The 25372-nt window shown below is 40.2% G+C and overlaps 1 protein-coding gene across 2 annotated transcripts in view; it reads left to right on the top strand.

Annotated features, from left to right (window-relative positions):
- The first annotated feature begins 271 nt into the window (after positions 1–271).
- The window catches only part of DUSP16 (dual specificity phosphatase 16), a 94630-nt gene continuing 69529 nt past the window's right edge, over positions 272–25372 (top strand). Inside the window, exon 1 of one of the 2 annotated variants that reach the window (XM_072653917.1) lies at positions 272–727. The gene's annotated coding sequence lies outside the window, so the exon portion shown is untranslated. Of the gene's footprint in view, positions 728–1433; positions 1635–25372 lie in introns of those variants that run through there. The other variant, XM_072653918.1, reaches the window with a different exon arrangement.

The following is a 25372-nucleotide window of genomic DNA, read 5'->3' on the forward strand; positions in this document are numbered from 1 at the left end:
GCTCTCCTCGAAGCGCCGAGCCTCAGCCCTCAGCCCGGGCTCGGGCCGCGGCACGGGGGAGCCGGGGGAGCCGGGGCGGCCGTGTCCGCGCCGCGCTGCGGGCTCTTCCTCCGCCTGTCCCCTCCTTTCCCCCGGGCTCTGCTGAGTTCATTCACTGGGATTGGTTTCAAGTGACGCCATCGCTTTATTTTTAAACCAATGACCTCATCCTCGCTTGAAGTTTCCTGACCAGCGACTCTTTCTCTTTGCCCCTGGCCCTTCCCCTCCCCCTGCCTTTCTCCCCCACTTCTGGGTATCACCGTGTTTTTTTCTGGGGGAGGGAGATTTAATTATTTTAGGGAAACACTCTCATTGCCCACCGCCCCCTCCCCGGACTTTCTCCGCGAGTCTCCTTGGGCTCCCGAAGTTTTCACCCTCTCGGACTTCCCTCTGAACTCCGGGCAGGTTGGGGGGTGGGAGAAGAGGAGCTGCACGTTTCCTCCCTTTTCCCCCCTCCCCTCGCCGAGCTCGCGGAGGAGAAGATAATAAGGGAGAGGAGGAGGGGGGGAGGAGGAGGAGGAGGAGGAGGAGGAGGAGGAGGAGGAGGAGAGGAGAGGAGAGGAGCGGAGCCGGGCCGGCGTTGGCGGCGGCTCCTCGGAAGGGGAAGAGCCCCCGGGACACGGACGGGTGACAACTTTCGTTTCTTCCCCGGCGAGCGAGGGGAGCGCCAAAGAGAGGCGGGGGAAAAGTAAGTGGGGTGCCGGGGCAGACGGCCGAGGGGGAGCGGAGGGGGCCGGGCGGGGGGCCCCGGGCGCAGCCGTGCGCCCGGCGGGCGGCGCGGGCCCAGCCTGTGCGGCGCGGCGCGGCGTGGACCCCTCGGGGCGGGCGGCGCGGCGGCGGCTCTCGGGGTTTTCATTCACTTTTCCCCTCCCTCCCCCCCTTTTTTAGAGGTGTCGGGCCGGGGAGGGACCCGCAGGCCTCGCCGGGGGGTCCGCGGGGTGCTCGGCTCCCGGGGCTGGGCAGGGGCCGGGGAGGGGGGTCCCCTCGGAGCCCGCTGCCGGGAGGCGCCTCTGCTCATTTCCAGGCGCGCCTGTTTGCCCCGCGCTCCGGTCCGCGGGCGAGTCCCGCGTGGGTCCGGCCGGGGAGGACCGGAGGGAGGGCAGAGGCGGTCCGGATGGTCGCTCTGAGGGGACCCCCGGCTCAGGTGGCCGGCTTATGTAACAATAACCGTGACTCCCGTTTGTAGAACCCTTCGGAGATCGAGCTCCTTCCTCCCCTCCCTCCCCCCAGTCCTAGCCCTGGCTTTCCCCCCTCGGTCCATCGACCAGCCTAGAGTGAGGGCCTACTGTGTGCCAGGCACCCGGCGGGCTCTGGGGGGCGCCCTCGGGGAGCTCACGTTCCCCGGGGGTGTGTGGGGGGTGTGGGCACGCCAGAATATACAAAATATTTACCGTGTCAACACGAAGTAGTGGGGCTGCCCGGATGCAGGTCGGCTGCCCGTGATGGGGAGGGGGCGCGGTGGTGGAGCTGCGGGCATCGGCTTAGGCGCCCCGTAGGGGGTGGCATTTAAAGATTTAAAGCTAAACTTTGAAGGGAGGGAGCGATTCTGTAAGGCGGAGATGAAGAGTGCCTTTCGGCCGTAGGAGACCCACAGCGTGAGTAAAGACTCGGAGGTGGGAGATGGGTAATTTGGCCTGGAGCAAATAAATACGTGAAAGGGAGTAAGGTAATAATTCTGGAAAAGTAGCCCGGAACCAGGTGTTTTTGGAGAGATTCAGATGCTAAGTAGAGAAGTTTGTGTTCTAGAGGTGGATGTATTTGTAACTCTGACCAATGAAGAAGCAGAGGTGTTTGGTTTATTCTTAATGGAGGCTAGTAACTTTGGAAAAATAAGACTGAGTAGTCTAAAATATTTTGTTTTAGCAAGATGAACGGTTAATGAAAATCTTTTTTAAACAATCTATAACCTGGTCCTCACAGAATTTTGTGAGTTAGGTAGTGTAATAGTCCATTCATTTTTTTAACTGGCCAGGGGCAAACATCCTGGTGTTTTGAAGTCATCAGATGGGAATCCCTAATTTATTTTTTAAAGAAATCTCTGGAGCGGAGAACAACCTGTTGTACAACCTGGTTTGGAGAGAGTTCTGGGCTACACCAACCTTGAGTCTAAGGGGTATAAGAAAGTGCAGGATGTAACCTTTGAAACCTTTTGCCTCTCCAGGATTCTGTTTGTGATGATTTTTCACTTTGCCCTTAAAAATGAAGAAAACTCATTCAGAAAATGGTCAGACATTTTGTCTTACTGATTTTTATTTTAGTAGAACTTCATTTTCTAGAGGCACTTACACTGGGAAAACATGCTGGGAGAAGAATGCCTGCTTATATGTTGGAATTTATAGGGTTGATTGTGTGTATCATAGAAATACAACCTTTTCTTGAAAGTATGTAACAATGCCTCATCTTAGGTCAAAAAACCAGTCATTTTCCCATTCAAGTTCTAATTGAATTAACCACATTAGCAAATGGACACTAATCCAGACTTACAGGTCAGTTGATGTGACATCTGTGGATGCACAATTTAAGTAGTCATGATTAAGAGAAACTTACTGATTGTGTAATTGGCAGAAATGGTAGTCGGAAATAATTGAATTTCATTGTAAAGTGACTTAGCCGGAGGACTGCACTTTTTTGTTTTTCATAAAAGCATTTTTTCCTAAGTCGAGAAATTTATCAAGTACAAAGACTTTATATGAAATGTTAGTATTTTTGCATTTTTATTACATTTAATTTTGAGTTGCAGCAAAGCTTAAAATACAGTCCCTAAATGGAGTTTATAGATAAACCAGTCAGTGCTTACTGAATTGACCAAAAGTTCACAAAGGAAAAAAATAATTTGAAACTGAGGTCCTTATTTCTGTTGATAAAATAAGTAAATATAAATAAAGGAAAAAGTGATTACTGTACATTGACAAAGTCAACCCAAATATCAGCAGTATACATTCAGAGCTTAACTTATTATGATCATACTAATATAGTGTAGAAAAGTCTTCAGACTCTGGGCAGTGAGACAGTAACTAAAAGTTGAATGTATTGTCTTTTATTCTTGACAATATATATGTTTCATTTGGGTGTTTCTCTTCTAACTATTGGAATATCGCTATTCCAACAAAGTATTATTGGATAGGGAGAGGGAGAACAGAAGAGTAAAGTTTCACAGTTCTACCATCCTGGACTGAACCTTGGCATATCCTTGTTCTTTGGTGTAAAGATTCAATTCAATTCAGTAATCACTTATTAAGCATCTATTATAAGTCTTTGTACTAGATGCTGGGGATAGTAGACAAAACCGAAACAGACCTTGCCCTCAGGGAGTTTATATTCTGATTGGGGGATGGAACAGGTACAGATAAGTAAGTACTGGATAATTTCTGTCAGTACCTGATCTGAGGCTTGAAGGAATTCTAGGAATTCTGAGAGCTGGAGGTGAGGAGTGGGTGCATTTTAGACATGGCTTCTAGACATGGAGGCTAACTGGTAAAAAAGGATGGAATAATGTCTATTAAATTTATCTTACGTAAAGCCAGGAGTTTGAGAATTGGTCCTTTAAAAATCTTCCTGGAAGTATCTGGGGAAAGTCTGTGGAGCCCTCTTTACTATTTACCTTACTACCTTGGTTCTTTTGACTGTCAGTTTTTCCTCTTAAGTTCTAAAACTGTGTCTAACTACAGTACTGGGTTTGAGTTGAAGCCAAGGTCTGTATTTAAGAACAGAGTGGTTGCTGGCCTTGGTGAGTGACTGGGGGCAGAGTCAGAAGGGGTGTTTTGGGTTTCTTCTGCAGTAGTGATATCTTCCTCTTCTCTTTTCCTTCATTTTAAAAAATTGCTTATGCTGAGAATTTCATTGAACTTGAACAGGTATGTAATATGGGATGGTCTTGATCAAATAAATTTAAGGAGATTTCTAGCATTCAACTTATTTAACCACTAATAATTTCAGCTCAGGGTTATATAATTGATCCTTGGTAAAATGTAATTTTTGTTTTTTTAAAAAAAAAAATCATGTTTTTCCTGAACTATTTGGTAAATTTTTTTTTCTAACTTAGGTTCTCCATACTATTGTATTGGAGAACATCTGGCATACAGAAGTATGAGTTTTAGTGTTTACATGCTTGGGCTTGGATGAAAAATTTTTGACAATAAAACTGTAAATCAGTATAACAAAATGATTGAGATAAAAACACCCAGAAAAAGAGCTTAAAAAGACAAGCACAAGAGAAAAATGACATTTTAAGAAAGATTTATAAAATGACAAGATTGTTTTCTGTCTCTTCTGTTCTAACTTCCTATGATCATATTAAACAGATGGAGGGAACTAGGCAAAAAGACTTTATAATGTAAAGATTATAGTCAGCTCTTATTTTCCACTAATTTGATTATGTACAACAGATTGGATCCCATGTTACATTCTTTTCGCCAAACATGCTTCTGGACAACCTCCTCTTTCCATTAACTTGAATACTTGTTAATGGTAACCGACTCAGAACATGTGTAAGAATAGGTAAATATGTTAAGGAGAAAAATACTAAACTTCAAATCTATTACATTACATAAGCAGATTAAGGAGATTGTAAGATAGCCCCTAGCTACCTTTTATGACTTCAAGACACCAGGCTCCTATGAACTACAGATGAATCTTGCTTTGCAGAAGTGGACTAGACCTCCATGTAAATCACTTTTCTGTGTAATTTGAATTTGTCCTGGATGTGGGGAAGGGAGAGAGGAAGGCAGGAAGGGAGGCCTGCACACCATTCAAGGACATGTGAGGGTTGGGGACAGAGAAGGGACAACCCTGGCTGAGGGCCAGCAATGTGGGGGCCTGACCTGAACCGAGAGGTGGGAATGAGGGAGGTAGAGACATGTGAGGGCCAGACAGGTGAGGAGGGGTAATAAACATGTGGGAAGCTGGGACAGACACTGGGTACCAGAGCAGTGACTGAGGAAAGACATCCAGGGGCCAGCAGGCAGTTGGGTGGGCAGAGCGGGCAAAGTTCTCTCTGAACATGTGAGATCTCAAGCCAAGTCCCTCATTTGGCAGAACTATGAAGCTCTGTGCCCAAGTTCACTTGAGTTTGTTTTTGTTTTTGGTTGGGGGAGTAGTAGAAAGTACATAGTAAAGTTAACATTTTTTAAATTCAGACTTCTTTCAGAATTCTTTAATCATCAAATTGGCATTTATATATGGAGAACTGCACAATCCAGTGTGCTGAAGGAACTGTTGCATTTAATGTCCAAGCAATTGTCAGTGATTTGAAAGATCATGGAAAAGGGGAAGGAAAAAAGTTCAACTTGAGTCAACAATATAACATGGTAGCCAGAATAGCTAATGTTGATCATAGGTTTCATTTAAAGGAAGGATGACCATTGATAGAGTTCGTTAGTTAATCACCATAAGTTCCATGGGAGTTGGAACTGTCTTCTGCCTTTCTTTGTGTCTCACTCGATCAGTTAACATTATTAATTGATTACTGTGTGCCAAGTGCTGGAAAGGAAAAAAGCAGTCCCTGCCTTCAGGGAACTCACAATCTAAATGGGAGAGACACATGCAAGCAAATATGTGGAAAGAAAATAATATACAAGGTAAATAATAGTTAACAGAGGGAAGGAACTAGAATTAAGAAGCTTCCAGAAAAAGATAGGATTTAGGTTGGAACCTAAAAGAATCCCACCAGAGAGGTCTGTAGATGGAGAGAAGGAGGGATAATTTATGTTCCAGTCATCAGTGAAAGAGAAAATGCCTGAAGATAAAGAAGACAAGCTGTCTTGTTTCTGGAAGGCTTAGGTGGTTGTCTCCGTATCTCCAGCCCTTAGCATAGGACCAGACACGTAGTAGGTGCTTAATAAATTCTTGTTGAATGGACAAGCATCCCAGATTTACAGTACTGGGAATGAATGGGCATGAATTAAGTGCTTACCATATACTATGCACTGTGCAAATACAGAAGTGAGACAGTCACTGTTCTCAATGAACATTCTAATACAAGAGACTCTATCTAGGTGAATGATGACTAGGAAAGGATGTTTTGGTCTGGGAAAATGCAGGGACAAAGTGAGTGGAATAATTGGGCAGTCAGATAGAGTGAGGTGTTACCAATAAGTATAGCCCAACACCAGATCAGGATTTCCATAGCAGGGTCTCTGTAAATTCAGTGGGAGGGTGTAAGAGCCATGGTGGCAGGTTGGGAAATGCCTGCAGTGGAGGAGTCTGGTCACATCTGGAGTTTAACAGAGAAGTTAATGTTTACAGGCCACCTAAAAACAGTGTAATTTTTAACAGCCTTTGTCCCTTTTTCCTTACTCCATCACAGCAGAAGCAGAAAAAATTCCTTAGGATAGAAACCCTTTTCTTTTTTTCTTTTTCTTTTCTTTTGTTTTTTTCTTTCTGGAGTATTCCATGTTCAAAGAGTTCTTCACTAAGTGGCCAGCCTGCTAGGGGATGAGCCGGTGGGTACTTAGCCAGGCTGGTCCTTGGAAAGCAGATGAAATTGGTTGCCAGGACCATACTTGAAATTGCAATAGCCTCTTAATTGGCCACTCTACTGTAAGTCACTCCCCACTCCAATCGGGCCTTTACAAAGCTGCCAAAGACATTTTCCCCAAAATCAGGTCTGGCAATTTCACTCCCCCTGAATGCTTCATGTGACATCTAGGATCAAAGACAATCTCTTCTTTTGACCTTTTAGGCTCTTTGCAACTCAGCCTCTTCCCTGATGTTGGTCTTCTTGCATCTTTCTCTGTTCTTGCACTCTACCATACGGTTCCTTCATGGTGGCTTATTTGATGTTCTTCACACTCAGTGCTCTATCCACCCATTTCTGTGTCTTGGCATTATCAGTTCCCCATGCTTAGAATGCTTTTTCTCTCTTTACCTCTGCTTTTTTACCTCCCTGCTCTGGTTTCCTTCAAGAAACAACTCATGTGCACTTTCTGCAAGAGGCTTTTTCTAATCCTTCACCCCCAGCTCTCAGTGTTTTCTCCTCTAAGGCTACCAGGTATCTACTTTATATGTCTCCTGCATATATCTGTTTATACACTAGTGATCTCTTCCCTTAGAAGGTAAGCTTTAGGGCAAGTTTTTTTTCTTTTCCCACTTTGTTTTTGTATCTTCAGTACCTGACACAGAAAGTTCCTAAATGCTTATGGGTTTGAGAACCCAAAACCAGACACTTGATGTAGTGAAGCACTGAGAGGAACACTTTGCAGAGAATCTGTAGCTGAATGGAAGGGTGGTTCACTTCCTCTTGGAAAAGGGAGTTGGCTTTATCATGCATCTAAATGCAACAAGAAATATCATTTTCTGGAACATTTGGTCATCTCATGTTGCAATGCTCGTTGTACGCTTTTTCAGAGTGATCACCACAAAGATAATTTCGGCTGGGACATCAACATAGGTAGTGGAGGATGATGAGATAGAGAAATTTCCTGAAGACTTTTATAGGACTTTAAAAATTAAATCAGCTTATGCTTTTGTACTTAGTATACTTGTGTGGGCTTAGAGGAGGAGGATGAAAATGTTATGAAGCATGGTTAAGGAATAAGAAATGAGATTCTTTGATCCTGTGTCATGTGATACAAGAGACCAGAGGCTTAGAGACTACATGCAGAAGCCTCCTCAAATATACATACATACACATATATGATGATTTATAGATATATATACACATATGTGTATATATATAAACACACACATACATAGATATATACATTATTATGTATATATTATATGTAAAATGATTTCTTCAAGAAGAATCAGGAGGTGTTAGGTATGCTGAGTATCCATTAACACCACCAAAATTACTGATTACAAATGGAGTTATTTTTGAGTCAGTTGTCTGTACAGTTATCTCTTCCACATTGCAAGGGGTAGGGAGGGACTGTTAGGGGCTCAGCCAGAGATCTGGAAAAGCCATGTTAAAGTTTTTGGCCCTCCCTTCATACCAGAGTGGAAATCTAAAATATGGTGTTAAATATATATATCCATATATATATATGTTGATAGAATACAATACTTTACATACGTTTTGTGCATTTCTGAGTTTCTAAGCTTTTTCTGTGTTGTCTGCTGGCCTTTGTGTGTCATCTGTAGCTTCTGCAAAACTTCCCCAAAATTCCCATTTAATTTCTTATGCCAAACTGCAATATATCAAAACCATGATGAGGACCGTTGTGATGGGGAAGGAACAAATGTATATGGTAAAGACACCGTCCTGTTAGAGGAAAGAAGAAAAAATTACTAAATTAGGAGAAAGAATAAAAATGAGAAACTGTGTTGTGCAATTGAGGTATCTCCAGCCTGACCTATTTAAATGAGTAATTGTTACTGAAGAATGGGAAATGGGTAAATAAACAGGCATTGACAGTCTATCACTGTTTCATTAGGAAATTTAATTAATGTAAATTAAATGCCATAGTAAGGAGAAAAAAAGAGCTCCAAAACTACTTTAATCAGCAAATACTTGCATCTCCTTGCTAAGCAAAGAAAATTGGCAGCCAAGGGCAAGAATAGTTTAGAATATAAACTCATTGGGACAATGTCATGGATAACTACGTGTGGAACATTATGAGCAATATTGCCTCATGAAACCGTGTGAAGGGAAAAGTTTACTGACAATTTGACAGGGAACCCAGTTAATCCAGGTCATCTCCAAGATGTGTCAGGATAGAATTATTAGGGAAACAGACAAAAAAAAATGGCTGTTTTAATAATAATTTTTATAGCTGATAACTTTCTCTTCGACTCTTGACATCCCTTTCATGAGAAGGGAAAGGAAAAGATGGAAATTGCTTTTGGACCAGACCAGTATGCATATTGGTCTGTATGGAGGCAAAATGTGGGTATTGAAGAATGTATTCTTAAGCTATCTGAAAGAGGAGAGAATGCCATGTGTGGAAAAATATTGGGTGTTATTACTGAAAAAAATACAGCAGACAAAATCTTTTTAGCTAATAAGCCATGACTACTTTGCTTTCTCTACAAGATTTTTATCAGAATAATCTAGCAATCAATTAACAAGGATTCATTAAGCTTACTATTTACCAGTGTGCTAAATGTTGGACATACATGTAAGTGAAGCCATGTCAACATGCTTTCATTAAATGCCTACTATGTGCTAGGCACTGAGGATATTTAGGGGAAAAAAAGACCTGTTCCTAAGTAACTTTGTACCAACAAGATATAGATAGGATCAACTGGAGATAATCCTAGAAGGAAGACACCAATATTAAGAACTGGGAAAGATTTCTTGTAGAAGGTGGGATTTTAGCTGATACTTTAAGAAAGGCAAGGGAGACCAGGAGATAGTGATTAATGAAGACCTGCACCAAGGTTGAAACTGTTATCAGAGGAGAGAAGGGGATGTATAAGAGAGATGGAATCAACAGGACTCGGCAAGAGATTGGATATTGGTGTTGAATGATCTTGAGAAGTAGAGGAGACCCCCTAGGTTGTGAACCCAAGTGACTGGGGGAATAGTGCTACAAGATTCAAGATTGGGAGAAAGGTTATGGCTGGATGAAGATCTGAGAATCATCTGCATAGCAGTGGTAATTGAATCGTTGAGGACTGATGGGACTACCAAGTGAGATAGTTGGTAGCTTATAGGGAGTAGACCAGAGGGTCCATCAGAGACCCTTCGAGGACATCCAGAGTAAATCAGCGTGAACTGAATGAAGATCCAGCAAAGGAGACCGAACAGGAAGAGGTAAGAGAGATAAGAGGAGAGATAAGAGAGAATGAGGAATATTTAAGAGAGAAGAGGGTGATTGACAGTGGCCAATATTACCAAAAAGTCAAGAAGGATGAGGACTGAGAAGAGGCCATTAGGTCTGGCAATTAAGGGATCCTGGTAACTTTGGAGGGAGCAATTCCAGGTGAATGAGGTTGAAAGCCAAACTGCAGAGAGTTTTTGGTTTCTCTTGTTACCCTTTGACTCTTCCTCTAGCCATTGCTGCACAGATATCCTGAGACTAAGTGTCTTCAGTCTCTTCCAGCACTGTGGGATTTGGGGAATCTGGTCTAGGTCTCTGCCCAGAGTAAGTACTGGGGGAGGGGAATGGTGCCAGCTGGGTTACCATTCCTTCCCTTTGGGCATGATCTTTCCTCCCAAAGGGTTTATTGTTATTATTTATTTATTTATTTATTATTATAATTTAGTTGCTTTCCCTTTTTATTTCTACATGGATTGACCGAAACCATATCTGCTGCCTCTTGTGGGAGTTGGTGGCATCCTTGAGTTACTACCATGGGAGTCGTGGAAGGGGATTCCCGCAGCTGAACCCTAAATCATAGACCTTCGAGGTTGCTGGCAGTGGCCAAGCCCACCATGCTGCATGGTTTGGAGGCTGAGGATTCCAAATGGGAAGTGGAAGCATTACAGTTGTCTTGTGTTATTTTGTGAGGTTTTTACCTTGTGTGGAATTTCTGTTTACCAAATTATTTCCATCTGCTTATCTTGTGGTTTTTGCTTTAGTTATTCTGTATCTGGTGCATAATGACCATTTCTGAGGTTTCTGGTTTGAAGACATTTGCAGAAAGCAACTTGACACTCAGGCAATTCCTAATCCCTCATTTTATAAGGAATGGTACCTATAAACCCCTGATAGAAATGAACTCATTGTTAAATTATTTCCAAATATTATGTTTCTCCATGTACTTAGACTTCAACGAAGTCTGACTATTCACTAGTTCAAGGTACTGTATCAGACTATGGGAATACAAAGTAAAAATTAATAATCCCATTTTCTTAAGTAGGTGATGGGTACAGTAGATATAGTGCTGGTCCTGGAGTCAGGAAGGCCTGAGTTCAAATCCAGCCTCAGATGCGTATTTAGCTATGTGATCTGGAGCAGGTCACTTAACCTTTGTCCACCTCATCTCTAAAATGGGGATAATAATCGCACCTACCTTCCCAGGGTTGTGAGATAATAAATAATAATGATAAAAATGAGAAATAAAAAATAAATGAGATCATAAACTGCAAAGCCCTTAGCACAGTGCCTGGCACAAAAGTAGGTACTTAATAAATTCTTGCTTCCTCTTCCCTTCCCTCAAGGAACTTAGATTCCTTGTATTGGTGGGATTTCACCTGTACACAGGTAAGTAAATGCAAGGTAATTTGAGGAGAAATAGAAGACTAAAACATGAAGGGATTCAAGGAAGGCTTCCCAGTTGGTATCTGAACAGAGCCCTGAAGGAAAATAAGGATTCAGAGAAAGATAGAAAGGGAGGGGGAAGGAGAGAGACAAAAAGAGGCGGAGGAGGGATAGGGAAAGAAAGACGAAGAGAATGGAGGGAGAGAGAAAGCTCGCATTCTGGGCATTCTGAGACGTGAGTGAATACACAGAGACAGGAGATGACATGTCAGGTTTGGAGAACAGTTAGTTGTCTGTTTGACTACAATGCCGAGCTCTTGTGAAATCAGGCTGGAAAGGTAGATTGGAGCCAGATTGTATAGGGCCTTAAATGCCAGGCGGAGGAGTTTGTGTTTTATCTTGGAGGCAATAGGAGGCCTCTCAAAGTTTTGACCAGGGAGAATGACCTGGTTAAACTTGTACCTTAGGAATATATTGTGTGGGTATTTCTGTGGAGGGTGGATTGAGGAAGGCCTGATGTTGAAAGGAAGAAGAATGTGAAGCAGGACGTCAGTCAGGCAGGGGTTCATTAGAACTTGAATTATATTGACCTGTGCTGGTGAAGAGTAACAGGACAGATGTGAGATGTTGTAGAGACAAATTGATGGGATCAGCCTAATGGCTGGCTCTATCAGGGGAGAGAGGATGAAAACTTGAGGATGAGTCTAAGGTTATGAACCTGGATGATTGAGGAGGATGGTGATGCCTTGATAAGAAATAGAGAGATTCAGGCAGGTTTAGAGGCAAAGAAGATGAATCCCTTTTGGATATGGGGAGTTTGAAATAAAAATAGACGAAGAGTTAGAGGACATAAATTCAAATCTAGCCTTATTCATAATATTTGTGACATCAAAAAATTATTTAACCCTTCAGGTCCTCGTTTTCCTAATCTGTAAAATGGAGGTAGGAAGAGAATTGGACTAATGTCCCTTTTGGCCCTAAGTCTATTGCCCTGTGAATCTGTGACTTATTTCATAATAATCCTCTTCACAATCTCCTTTGAGGCAGCATTTATTAAGCACCTATTATGTTTCAGGTACTGCTGGGTATTGGCAATACAGATACAAAAGCCAAATGACTTTTGACCTTGGTAATCTTAGATTTTTGTCATAAGAAACAACCCTAAATAAGTGCAAAATGTATTTTAAAAAGTGGAAAGTATTTATACAGTGGCAGAGTGGGGTAGTAGATAGAGAGTTAGCCTTGGTCAAGAACTTAGTCCAGATTCTGGCTCTGTGACCCTGGGTAGGTCATTTAACCTTGAAGTGCTCTAGGTAACTGTCTCAGACTTTTACTGGAAGAGAAGGTGCCCAGTCTACACAGGCAAGAGGGATTGTCCTCATTTGGGAGTCCCCTAGATCAGTGAAATTCCAGGTCCAATTCCTAGCCCCATGGACTTCCTATTCCAGCCAAACTGACCTGCTAATGCTTTCTTGAATTCTTTCTTTGCACAGTTTTTTCCTCAAGCTTAGAATGATCTTCCTTCCAAGCTCAGCTTGGGACATCATCTCCTGTGTGATGTCTTTTCTGATCCATTCCCCTGCCCCCTCAATTACTATGTACTTAAAAAAAGACAACTCCCTCTCCTCCCTCTGCACACACCCCAAACCCTAGTCCTGTGGTCTCTTCAGCTTAGGGAAAACATGGTGAGAAGCATCTAGCCTTGTAAAACTAATTTTTGGTAACTTAAAGTCTTAGAGATTTACTTAGATTACTACTGAGAAGTTAAGTAACTTGCCCAAGAAGACTGTATAAGAAACTGGAAATAAATAGATGCCCATCCATTGGTGAATGGCTCAACAAATTATGGCATATGAATGGAATGGAATGTTACTGTGTGATTAGATGTGGTCACCATGAGGAATGCCGCAAAGCATGGGAGTACATAGGAATTGATGAAAAGCAACATATAGTCAACCCAACAAAATATGCACAATGATTGCCACAATGTAAATGGAAAGGACAACAGAAATGGAATATTGTGCAGTGATCAGGATCTTGATCTCAGAGAATACCTCGCTTATTTTATGTGTGCAAATAAAATAGTTATTATATTTTAATATGGCATAGTAAATCAATATATTTTGATATTTTATATATATGTATTCATACATATATATTTTGTTGTTGTTGAATTATATCTGGCTTTTTGTAACTCCATTTTGGGGTTTTCTTGGCAAAGATTCTGGAGTGGTTTTCCATTTTCCTCTGTACTTCATTTTTACAAATGAGGAAGCTGAGCATACAGGGTCAGGTGACTTGCCCGGGGTCACACAGCTAGTGTCTGAAACCAGATTTGAACTTAGGAAAATGAGTCTTCCTGATTCTAAGCACAGCACTGCATCACCTAGCTACATATATATATTTACACGTACAGTACATTTTTGATTCTGTGAATTGAATAAGTCATCAATAATGTAAATATTTGTTTGATAACATTAAACATTAAAGATCTTGTACAGGAAAACCTTCAACCCATTTCCCTCATAAATCATCAAAAATGTTGAAATAAAAAGAACCAAACTACTGTTGATTCAGTTGAAAGATTTGAGTTTCATGATCATTGTTAGTGGCAGTTTTAACAGAGGTCTAATTGTAATGTTGGAAAATGCATTAGTTTAAAGAGATATGTTTGGGAAATTTCTGTTTATTGAGTGTTGAGAAGGAATGAAATCCGTTTGCCAGAAAAAAAGCAACAAACAACTTTTATAGCCCTCTTTAGTCAAAAGGATTATGAAGGAATTAATGGAAACTTTTGTTACGGAAAGGACCTTTTAATTCTTTCATTAAAATAAGCCGGTCAACTCTGAAATTTTTAAGGATATATGTCCTATATTTTTCTAAACAAATTCCCATTTTTGAAAAGAAGTTATCAAAATCAAGAAATAGGCAACTGTGTGGGATAAACATTGTAAGGGATTCAAAGAAACATCTACAGCCCTCCAGCCCTTTATGGTCTTCAGCATCATTGGTCACTTTGCTTTTGGTATTAAAATAGCTGAACTGAAGCCCCCAGTCAGATATTTGCTTCCTCTATACCATCTTAAAAATAGGGACAGTAGTAATTTGCCTGTTGGGCTTCAGAGGGCAGAACCAGCAGCAAGTTGTAAAGAGGCAGATTTGGCCTGGATGTTAGGAAAACCTTGCTTACACTTAGATCTATTCAAAAGTGAATGAACTGCCTCATTGCTTTTTAAGGAGAAGCAAGAGGACTGTTTATCGGTGTGCTGTAGAGGGACAGGGATTCTTTTAGGGTTATGAGTTCATGTTGTTGTCGTTAGTTGTGTCTGATTTTGTGATGTCATGGACTGTAGGTTCATGGGATTTTTTTTTGGCAAAGATACTTGGAGAGGTGTGCCATTTCCTTCTCCAGTAAGTAGATTAAGGTAGAGGCTGCTGGAACCAGCTTCAGTTGGCCCATTTATTAAATTTTCAGTTATAAGTAATTATTCCTCAGAAATCAGCAGATCCAACAAATCAGGGCTTGATTTATTGTTTTTTTGATTGTCTAGACTTAGGAAAGTGATGAGGAAAATGTTGACAAGGCCAGTTAAATTTAAAAGTGTGTCATGAATACAGGTTCTCCACCTAAAGCCAGTTGTTAGACATTTGCTCTGTTGGATCTTTCCCACCCAGATTGATTCTTTTATGAAGGCAAACTAAGCCATCTTTTGCCTCAATTCTTACCTTACCTTTAATTACTGAATGGGCGTTGTCTCAGACAAACTGAGACCTGGGAAAGACCTTAACTGAAAAATTAGGCCAAGGTCTACCACTATGTCAGAGGCCTCCGCCAGTCATCTTTGACCTATGTCTTGCCACTGGACTCTGATGAGTCTGATGACTTGGCATAACACTGCCTCGCTTAAATCCAATTCATTTACAAGTCCTGACATCCTCCTCGTGTCCTTGGTCCACCTTGAGAGCAAAGGATGAACAACTGCAGCTTGATGGATATGAAATGTGTCTCAGGATTGCTTTTTCATTATCCTGATAATTAGTGATTTGGGAAATTTTTCTTAGGTTAGTCTCATTTTATTGATGAGGAAGTTGAAAGTCCTTAGAGGTTGTAACTTTGTCCTACAGCTATCAATGACAGATTCAGTATTCGAACCCAGATCCACTTTCTTCAAATCCAGAGTGTGGTTTTCTTTTCACTTTTTATTTATCATGATTGTTATTTGTTACTTAATTTTTATGGTCTACTACAAGACACTGGGTCTGACTTTTTGTTCTCAATCCCAGGTATTGTCAGACTGAAGATCTTGCCTATCAGTCTCTACCTTCCTAAAGTAAACTTCTTTTAGGAATATATCTGTTACCTACATGTGTCCCAAGATATGGTAACAAGAGATGGTGGCTTGTCCCCAAGAGAGTTCCTGGGCCCTAAGGTGTTCCTGGAGAGGCAGTAGCATAACCTCTTACTCCAAGAGATTACAATGAAAAGGGGAACTATTTTTGTACCCCAGTCTTCTAGAGGAGTTTTCTAGAATCCAGTTTACTGGAAAGACTAGCATGGGATTTCTTGCATAATGCCACATTATTTTCACAGGTTCAGATCTCAAAAGTTTTAGGCCCCCTGAACCTAGTGTTCCAGAGAGAGAAGGGATATTTCCTGGACAGCAGCAAATAGTTGGGGAGAGAAGGGTACTGTGCACATACCTGGCCCTTCAGCCATGATATTGAAGAGCAAAGACTTGGTTCACTTTGACTGCTGTTGGAAGCTATTTGGATGATATCTGTCCAGTAGGAAAGGAAATTGTCTCTCTTACAACCCCAAGTTCATTTTCTTTTTTGAGGAGTCTAAAATCACTGGACAATAGCCTGAATCCAAAAGCCTGAGTATATTACCTGAATATCTTGGGATTGTCTTTGCCATAATCCAAAGGTTGTTTTTGTTCTGAGACCAGTCCAAACCACAGGGTGGCACTATGAGTCTGGATAATCATATAGGTCCTTGGGGGGGTTGTGGGGGGGTGAGGTTTATTAGAGAGGGAAGAAAATTGTATTGATTATTTATGGGCCCTTCCAAGCCCTTCTATTTTCTTCTTTCTGTCTGAGGGGTAAAATAAAGACTATCCTCTACTTGACAGCTTACCTGGGAACCCCCTCATCCATGTCTATGGAAACCTATATTCCGAGTTTCCCAAAAGAAAGTAGGGTCAAAATAAACAGGAGGACCTCTGATATTGAACCCAAACTGTATAAAGCCAGAGAGCTTTGGAGGAGGGGAGTAGGAAGTGTATTATAGATTTACTGATTTAGGGTTGGATAGGACCTTTGGCCTTATCTAGGCTGAGGTTCTTATTTTAACAGATGAGGAAATGACTCAGATTTAGAAGTGACATGCCCAAACTCACTGAGTAGTAAGTTTCAACTGGGATTCAAACCCAAGTCTTCTGATTGCAAATCCAGTGCTTGTTCTGTTACCTTATTATGTATAATTTTATATGTTTGATGTAAGGCATCTAGCGTAGTGCTCTAGATAGAGTTGTAGGTTATTAATGTTGGTTGATTTTTCTTTTTTGTTTACTCCAAACTTTTGGCTCCTTTTCAAACACAATAGACAGTATGAACTCGATTCTTTCTAATTTAACTTGATTCAGTTTAACAAATATTTATTAAGCACTTGCTATGTTCGGGCACTGTTTCAGGCGGTATGGAATACAAAGATAAGATCAGACACAGTCTGTATCTTGAGGCAATTTATAATATAGTAAATGCCCTTGATGATAGAGGGACAGTCTTTCTTTTAAGCAAAACCTGTGTTGAAGTACTGCTTCAGCTTACATATCTTTTTCCATGGGCAAATCATATAACAATGATAGATAACTTTCTAGGATGAAAAATTACTGGAAAGCTAATGACCAGCACTGGTGGAAAAGATTCTTAAAAATAAATACGACTCTTATTATTAAGTACAAAGGATAGGTCCATATAAAATATTGTGACACATCCAAGGAAAGAAAGTTTGTGTTGAGTGGGGATAGAACATTATTACTTTTTAAATTAATTTATTTTTAGTTTTCAACATTCACTTCCATAAGATTTTGAGTTTCAAATTTTCTCCCCCTCCCTCTCCTCCACCTTCCCAAGACAGCATTCAGTCTGATAGAGGCTCTATATATACATTCATATTAAACATATTTTCACATTAGTCATGTTGTAAAGAAGAATTAGAACCAATGAGAGGAACCTCAAGAAAGGAGAAACAAAACATCAGAAGAAAAGGAGAGCAAATAGTGTGCTTCCATCTGCATTCAGATTCCAAAGTTCTTTCTCTGAATGTGGATAGCATTTTCCAACATGAGTCATTTGGAATTGCCTTAGATCCTAGCATTGCTAAGAAGAGCGAAGTCCATCAAAGTCAGTCATCACACACTGTGGCTGTTACTGTGTACAGTGTTTTTCTGGTTCTGCTCATTCCACTCAGCATCAGTTCAGGTAAGTCTTTCCAGGTGTTTCTGAAGTCTGCCTGCTCATCATGTCTTATAGCACAATAGTATTCCATTTTATTCATATACCACAACTTCTTTGGTGATTCCCCTGATTGATGGGCATTTCTTCAATTTCCAATTCTTTGCTACCACAAAAAGAGCTGCTATAAATATTTTTGTACATGTGGGTCCTTTCCCCATTTTTATGATCTCTACGGGATACAGACCTAGAACTGGTATTGCTGGGTCAAAGGATATGTTTGTTATGCAGTTTTATAGCCCTTTGGGCATAGTTCCAAATTGCTCTCCAAAATGGTTGGATCAGTTCACAGCTCTACCAACAATGCATTAGTATTGGGATAGAAAATTATTAAAGATCTCTGAGAAAAGAAGAGGTTATTTCAGTCTTTGCATTCTATTCCCCAGTGTTTGGCACATAGTAGGCACATTAGTAAATGCTTATTGATTGGCCCAGGGAGGCTGAATGAACAGGCCTACCAGTTTTAGTCATACTGGCCTACTTGCCATTTTTCCAATTTGCTATTCCCGTCATTTGTTTCTTTGCCTTTGCGTGTTCGGAATGAATTCTTTTCTTCCTTTTGGAATTTCTAGCTTCTTCAAGCCTTGGGTCAGGTACCAGCTCCTCTGAAGAACCATTCCTGATCCCCTTATTTGTGATTGCTTTCTCCCTCAGGTGCATATATATTCCATCCATTTCCCCACTCCTTATGTAATGTCTTTGAAGACAAGAAATTTATCGTTTTATCTCTGAATCTCTAGAATCTAGCACAGTGTCTTACAAATAGTGGATTCTTGTCAAATTGCATTGAAATAAATGAATGAGTGAGTGAAGGAATGAATGAATGAAATCCAACCTCACTTGCTAGGGCATCTAGGTGGTGCAATGGGTAGACCACCAGCCTTAGAATCCGGAGGACCTGAGTTCAAATGTGGCTTCAGACACTTAATTGTGTTGTTATCCTGAGCAAGTAACTTAATCCTGTTAGCCTCACTTCCTCATCTGTCAAATGAGTTGGAGAAGAAAATGGCAAAGTACTTCATTATCTTTGCCAAGAGAACCCTAAATAGGGTCATGGAGATTCAGACACGACTGAAGCAACAAAATCAACCTTGTTGGATTTTGAAGGAAGAGAAGAATTCTACCTGGCACAGATGGAAGGGATAGATTATTATGTTCTAGGGATAGAGGATAGCATGAAGAAAGACTTGGAAATGGGAGAGGGTAGCAGGGTGGAACGAAATTGGAGCTTTTTGGGTGTGGAGGGAGGATTGTCTTCATACCTTTTGATTTATATAGACAAGAAGGGAATCCACCAGCTATCCTACTCTTACTCCTCATACACTTTTAGCTCAAATGAATATGGCATGTGCTACCTGACAGGGTCCTTTTGTTCAATTTTACTTAACTGTTTCTCTTTTTTAGAAATTGGGGTTTGATGGGGTGTATATCTGGAAATGAGCGTGATGTAAAAGACAAAAGGCATCAATAAAAAACTTATTTTAAGTGGTTCAGGAAGCAACCATTGCTTTGGAGACAGGAAGACCAAGCAAAGTTGCTGTTGCTGAAAGACTCTTGGGAAATGGAATTAGCCACACCATCTCTGAATTTTCCTACAGCTGCAAGGAGAGATAGGCAGGTGAATGGGGAAAGAAGAATTCGCAGGTGTCTGGGTTGGGGAATGTGATTGCATGTTTGGGAGGATAGTAGATTACATGGGCAAGATGGTGAGGAGGGAAGGGAGTGGTAGTTGTTTACTGGATTTGAAATCAGAGGACCTATGGTGCATTCCAGCCAGTCTGCGACTTATTAGCTGAATGATCTTGGACAAGTAATTTAATCTTTCTGAGCCTTGGTTTCCTTACTTCTGAAATGAATAGATTGGACTAAATGATGTTTAAGATTTCTTCATGCTATAAATTCTGTGTCTCTTAGGTCCTTTACAGCTCTTAAATGATGATATTTATCAGAATAAAGTCTCTAGATCTCATGTTACTTTTGTTATCCTGATTAAGAAATTGGTATAAAGTGTTACCTTAATTATCCTCTGAGTTTTGTAATTTTTCCTGAATTACAGTATACCAATGGCACCTCACCTTGAGCATAAAAAGAGACCAAATTCTTCCACTGTATCATGTGTCATCCCTGTAGTGCTGACCTGTATCTTGCCTTTAGACCCAGATATCTCTGAAGGAGAGTGAGGCTGGTGACTGCACAGCCCTGCCTCACTTAAATCCAGTTCATTCACAAGTCATGGCATCACCTTCCTGATGTCATGGCTCTCTTAGAGAAGGAAGGACAAACACCGACAACAACCTTGAGCACACAGTTCATTTGTTTTAACTCTTGTTAGAGATGAGTCATTTAGGAAGGTGTGCTGTAGTTAAAGAGACCTGTACTTTACCCTGGAGATGAAGAACAGGTTGATTTTTTTCTTTTTTTTTTTTGGCCTACGTACAGGCCAGTAAAGTAAAAGCCAAAGTCCACTATGTCATGTTAGAGGGCTTGGTGTGCTGGTTTTCCTTTGATTTTTAAAAGTGGTTTAGACCAGTTGGTTTAGTTTGGAGTCCCCTTAGACTAGATATGTTCCTAATTCTTAAAACCAGCTTCTTAAAATTTTCATTGATTTTTTAAAAAAAATTATTCCACCAATTCCTGATATAGCTCCTCCCCTATTCTTTCCCCTAGTGAGCCAGAACTTTGAAAAAGAAAGCAGAAATAGATGACGTATACAGAGGTCTACATCCAAAGAAGGAAGGAAAGATAATTTTCTCATATCTTTTTTGGGGCTAGTTTTGGTTATTATCATTACACAACATGTTGTTTTGTGTTTCTTTTTGTTTGTTGTTTCTGTTGACATTGTTTAGTCATTGTATAGGTTGTTTTCCTGGTATTATTGACTTTATATTGGTTCATATAATAAGGTTGCCCATGCTTCTCTGTGTTGTTCAAATTGTTTCTTATGGTACAATAATATTATTCCATTACATTCATATACCATAATTTTTTGGTTATTCCTCAGTCATTGAACTTAAATTCTTGTTTTTTGTTAGCACAAAAAATTTCTATGAGTATTTGAATCTACATGGTACTTTTCTGAATTTGAACTTCTTGGGGTATTATAACAGTTGGATTTCTGGGTCAGAGAGTATGGATATTTTAATCCTATATTTAGCACAATTCCAAGTTGCTTTTGACAGTTATTGGATCAATTCACAGCTAGACCAACAATATGTTACTTAAAATAAACTTTTCTTTTTTTAATTTTAATTTTTTATATTTTAATTTTTTATTTCCATATAGGTTTATTTTTTTTCTAGATACACACAGATACATAGTGGCTAGAGAAAATGCTGAGTACTCTGGTATGATACCCACAGAATGATTTTTAATTGTTAAAATTTAGAATTTAGTTTTACTTTTTTGATGGAATTTGTACCCCAGGTACCACCAAGGAACCTAGACTAATATGGCCCTAGGGGTTGAGGGGGGAGTGGAAGCATCCCATTGTCCTTTTGGGGAGATTTGGGGGTTGTCAATGGGTTGTGAGGGCACATGAATGTGTGTATGTGTGTGCGCGCGTGCACATGTATGTGTATTTTTCCCTTCTCCCTTAGAAAAATGCTTCTCACCAAACTCAGCTACCACCCCACACCCATTTCAGTAGTATTTTTGCCCAGCTTTTCTCTCCTTCATGATCACCCCAAGTGGTTCCATTTTTGTTTCTTTGGCTCGTTGCCACCACTTGGAGTTACTTCAGGAAACTCCTAATAGACTTAGGGTAACTCTTCTCTGTAGGTTTCCCTAAGTGTGAACAAAAAGTTCCTTAGTTCCTAGGCTAGCATTCAAGGTACAGTGTAGATAATTAGGTCCGGGACAGCCTTTATTTCAATGATACAAAAAATGTTTGAAAGGTGCAGAAGACTTTCTGGAGTTCATACGCAAGAAACAGAAAACAAAGCACATCAGCTCTCCTTGGAATGAAACTGAACTTGGGCTTGCTATCAGATAGCCCTTTTAAGATACTGCTGAGTCTCTCTTTCCCACAGAGCCCTACACAGGCTCTCTAAGACTCATAGTATCACTGTGTGGTTTAGCCTCCTCCCGGAAGGTAAACATATTTTGAGGGCTGCTAAATAAGCAATTCCCTTCCCATATGACCCACACTTTGAATAATTCCCTGGTTCTCATCTCCAAGTAGGATGCTATGTAGTTATGATGTGAACTGCCCTCTTATTTCTCCAAGGAACATGCTGCATCAGGAAATTTACTTCTTTCTCTAGAAGGTGCAATCCCTGCACTCTTGACCTTGGGCTGAGTGGACATGTGTGTGTTTGACTCTGCAGGAATTCTGTCATGGCCCTGGCTGCCAACCATGGCTTAGACTGGGGAAGTCTGCTCTCAGTTCTCCTTTCTCTGGCTTGTGCTTTTGTGAGGATGTACCCTTTCTAAATTTTAGTGAAATTGAAGGTTGAATTCTCATCATTTTTAAAAGCCCTCTATATTCTTAGCATTCTCCACTTCATGATCTTAAACAGTTTCATAGAGAATTAACAGATCTTTATGGTGTGTCTATTAATTTATGTCATAGATCCAAAAAGTCTCTCAACACTCATAGTATTCAGCAAATTCAAACAGAAGTGGCAGAAAGGGGAAGTCATGGGCCACATCCCCTCGTTGTCAAGTACTGATTAAAGTCTTAAAAATGCCCCTGAGTAGAGATTGCTGAGGAAACAGAACAACTTGACTAAGAACTATGGTTATTGAGAGCATTTTACAAATATGATAGATAAAGGAAATAGACCTCTTAAATCCAAAAGCTGAAGAAAATAGCTAAAAAAGAATTAAGCAGCAGGTATATAAATGATTCAAACATTGGTTTCATTTGTGGTCAAGTCAATTCAGGTTGTTGTCCTTCCTTCATATTTGAGTCTGAGACTGGCCAATTTCTTCATAACATGTGAGGGTATGTCATCATCGACCAACACCCTTTTTTTACCCTGTAACCTGTGGTGTTTGTGGTTGTAAGCTACTATTTGCAGAATCAAGTGCTATTTTGGATTTTAGATTTGATTTTAATTGACTGTCCCCAAACCGTTGCTCATCACGTGGCATATGGTAAGCACCAGACTGGGAATCAGAAATCAGTTCAGGAGACCTGAATTTTAGTTCTGATTTTTCCACTGGCTTCCATTTCCATTGAGTTGCTGTGTGACTTGAACCTTATTTTCTTCCCCGTTTGGACTCAGTGAACTCTAAGGTCTGTCCAATTCTGTCATTCTCTGACATTGTGATCCTTTAAAGTCATAATGTACAGGGTAAGACTGAATAAGAGACAGAAGATGTTAGTGATATTTGTTGAGACTCCTCATGACTTGGTTGGCATCTTTAAGACAGACGTTCGCTCCCGTGGTTGCATGGTTTTGGATATGTGTGCATTCTCTCGGCTTTCCATCTGAGCTCTGTTAGTTTTTGGTCAGGTGCCAGCCCCCGAAGTTACTCTCCATTCCTTCCTCTTCCACACATGACCAAATACAGCTGTTTGTGGGAGTAGGGAAGTTAATGAAGGGATAAGAGAATGGTTCAGAGAGCCTCTTGGGGAGTTGCCAAGATATTCAGAGCTGCCATTGGCCATTTTCAACTTAGATAATACAGTCAGGTTAGGGGCTGATACACTATTTGGCTAACTTTTTAGTGCCTTAGCAAAAGATTCCATGGGCAAGGGATTACCTAAATCCTTTGCATCACTTCCTCATTCTCCTTCTGACTACTGGTTTCTTGCCATTTTAACAATTTAACATTTTAACAATCCTCTCTTGTGCTTTACTTTTCTTGGAAGTAAAAAGATGAAACTGTAGCCAGCAGTCACTAATGTGGTTATGGGTAGATAATGAAATTGATCACACTCATAATTTCTCTTCTCCAAAAAATAATGTGATTCATTAGTTATATTGATAAATTCTTGTTATTTACACTTTAATAGTTTTTTATGCATTCGTTTGTATGGGAAATCTATTATTTCTATTGTGTAATATTTTAGGGTTTTCAAAAGATTTGATAATTCCAGTTATAGCATCATTACAATATATAACTTTGTTTTGGTTCATACTTGCTGCAAAGATAACACAACCGCTTCATTTTTCACATGGGGAAAATGAGGCCTTCATGTGATGGACTTATTTTTACAAGGACACACAGGTAACAGGTAAGGTTCAAATCTTGTCTTCTTACTTCAGTTTGAGGGCTTTTTCCACGCTGCCCTTCCATTTGTGAGTAGAGAGACTTGATTGCTGTGGCAGGGGTAGAGGTGAAGACATTATCCCTATCATAAATACAGCCTTTCCTGACGATATTCTAGCTAAAATTGATTTAAGCTGAATTCCTATAGTACTTTGTATCTCTCTTGGGGCAACACAGACTTCTTGGTACTGCAGTTGTTTCCTAACATCTCTTACCTCTCCCTATAAACTGAGGTCTTCGAGGTGAGGAGGGCCTATCCCTTTATATGCCCTGTTATCCAGGCATGTGCTGGAACCAGCTTCAGGTGGCCCATTTGTTATCTTTTCAGTTATGAGTAGTTACACCTCAGAAATCAGCAGACTCAACAAATCAGGGCTTGATTTATTATTTTGTCCAGACTTAAGAAAATGATGAGGAAAATGTTGATAATGCCAATTAAATTTAAAAGTGTGTCATGAATACAAGTTCTTTACCCAGAGCCAGTTAGATATTCACCCTATTATTATATCTTATGGTGTCTTACACATAGCAGGCACTCAGTGAATTTTTGAATGATTGAGACATATACACACACACATAGACACTCTCATGTATAGGGAGAATTGAGCTTAATAAGCATTTTCTACTTTGATGATTCTAAATTAATCTTCAAGATGAGAAAATACTTGGCTCTTAGAATGCTATCTTTTATATTTATAGCCCCAGGATTGGCCTGGGGCCCATTTTATTTTCCGGTGTCACTACTTATCTCTGTTGAAGTTTCAAACAATTATTTTTGAGGGAGAAATTCTAAAGGAACTGTATGTCTTTTGGATGCTAATTCATCCTTAAAAAAATTCAGTCCCTAGCCATGGCATTACTATAAACTTCTTTTAAAATGAGATGAATGCCTTCTTTCAACATTTTATTTTCTTAACAGTTTCATCTTTTCTAGATTCTCTTTTTGGCAAAGACTTGACTTGGTGTAGACTCTTAAGGAATCTTTAGAATAAGTGCTTTTAAGAGATTGGCTCAGGGAGAAGAGACAGAGAAGCCTGACCTTGAGTTTTTGGGAAAGGAAGGAAGTTTTGATATTATAAGTTTTTCTTTCTTTTTAAGTCCTTGGCTATTTTTGAATTATTATATGACCAAGAGTCATAGGATCCTGCTTGCATATTTTTAGGAACTAGAAGTTAGGGATACAAGAAATAAATGTTCTTCAGATGTTATTATACCTACTTGGAAAGTAAAAAGGTTCCTCAACAACTCTCCTGTTTTGTTAAACAACAATAAAAGACAAATTAATCTCTTATTATTATACTCTCTGGTTGTAAGCAGTTGTCCAAAGAATATTCCAACGCTTTCTACTTGGAACAAAAATTCTGAGAAGAATTTTTCTTTTAACTACTCTTTTGAAAATGTTGACTGACAGATAAAGGGCTACGGTTTTTAGTGCATGAATTTGATCCATTATCTAAGATGCATTAGACTTGAAGTCTGTCTTGGCAGTGTGGTGAAATGTATGAACATCT

Source organism: Notamacropus eugenii, chromosome 3, assembly GCF_028372415.1.
Source record: "Notamacropus eugenii isolate mMacEug1 chromosome 3, mMacEug1.pri_v2, whole genome shotgun sequence".
Classification (NCBI taxonomy): Eukaryota; Metazoa; Chordata; class Mammalia; order Diprotodontia; family Macropodidae; genus Notamacropus; species Notamacropus eugenii.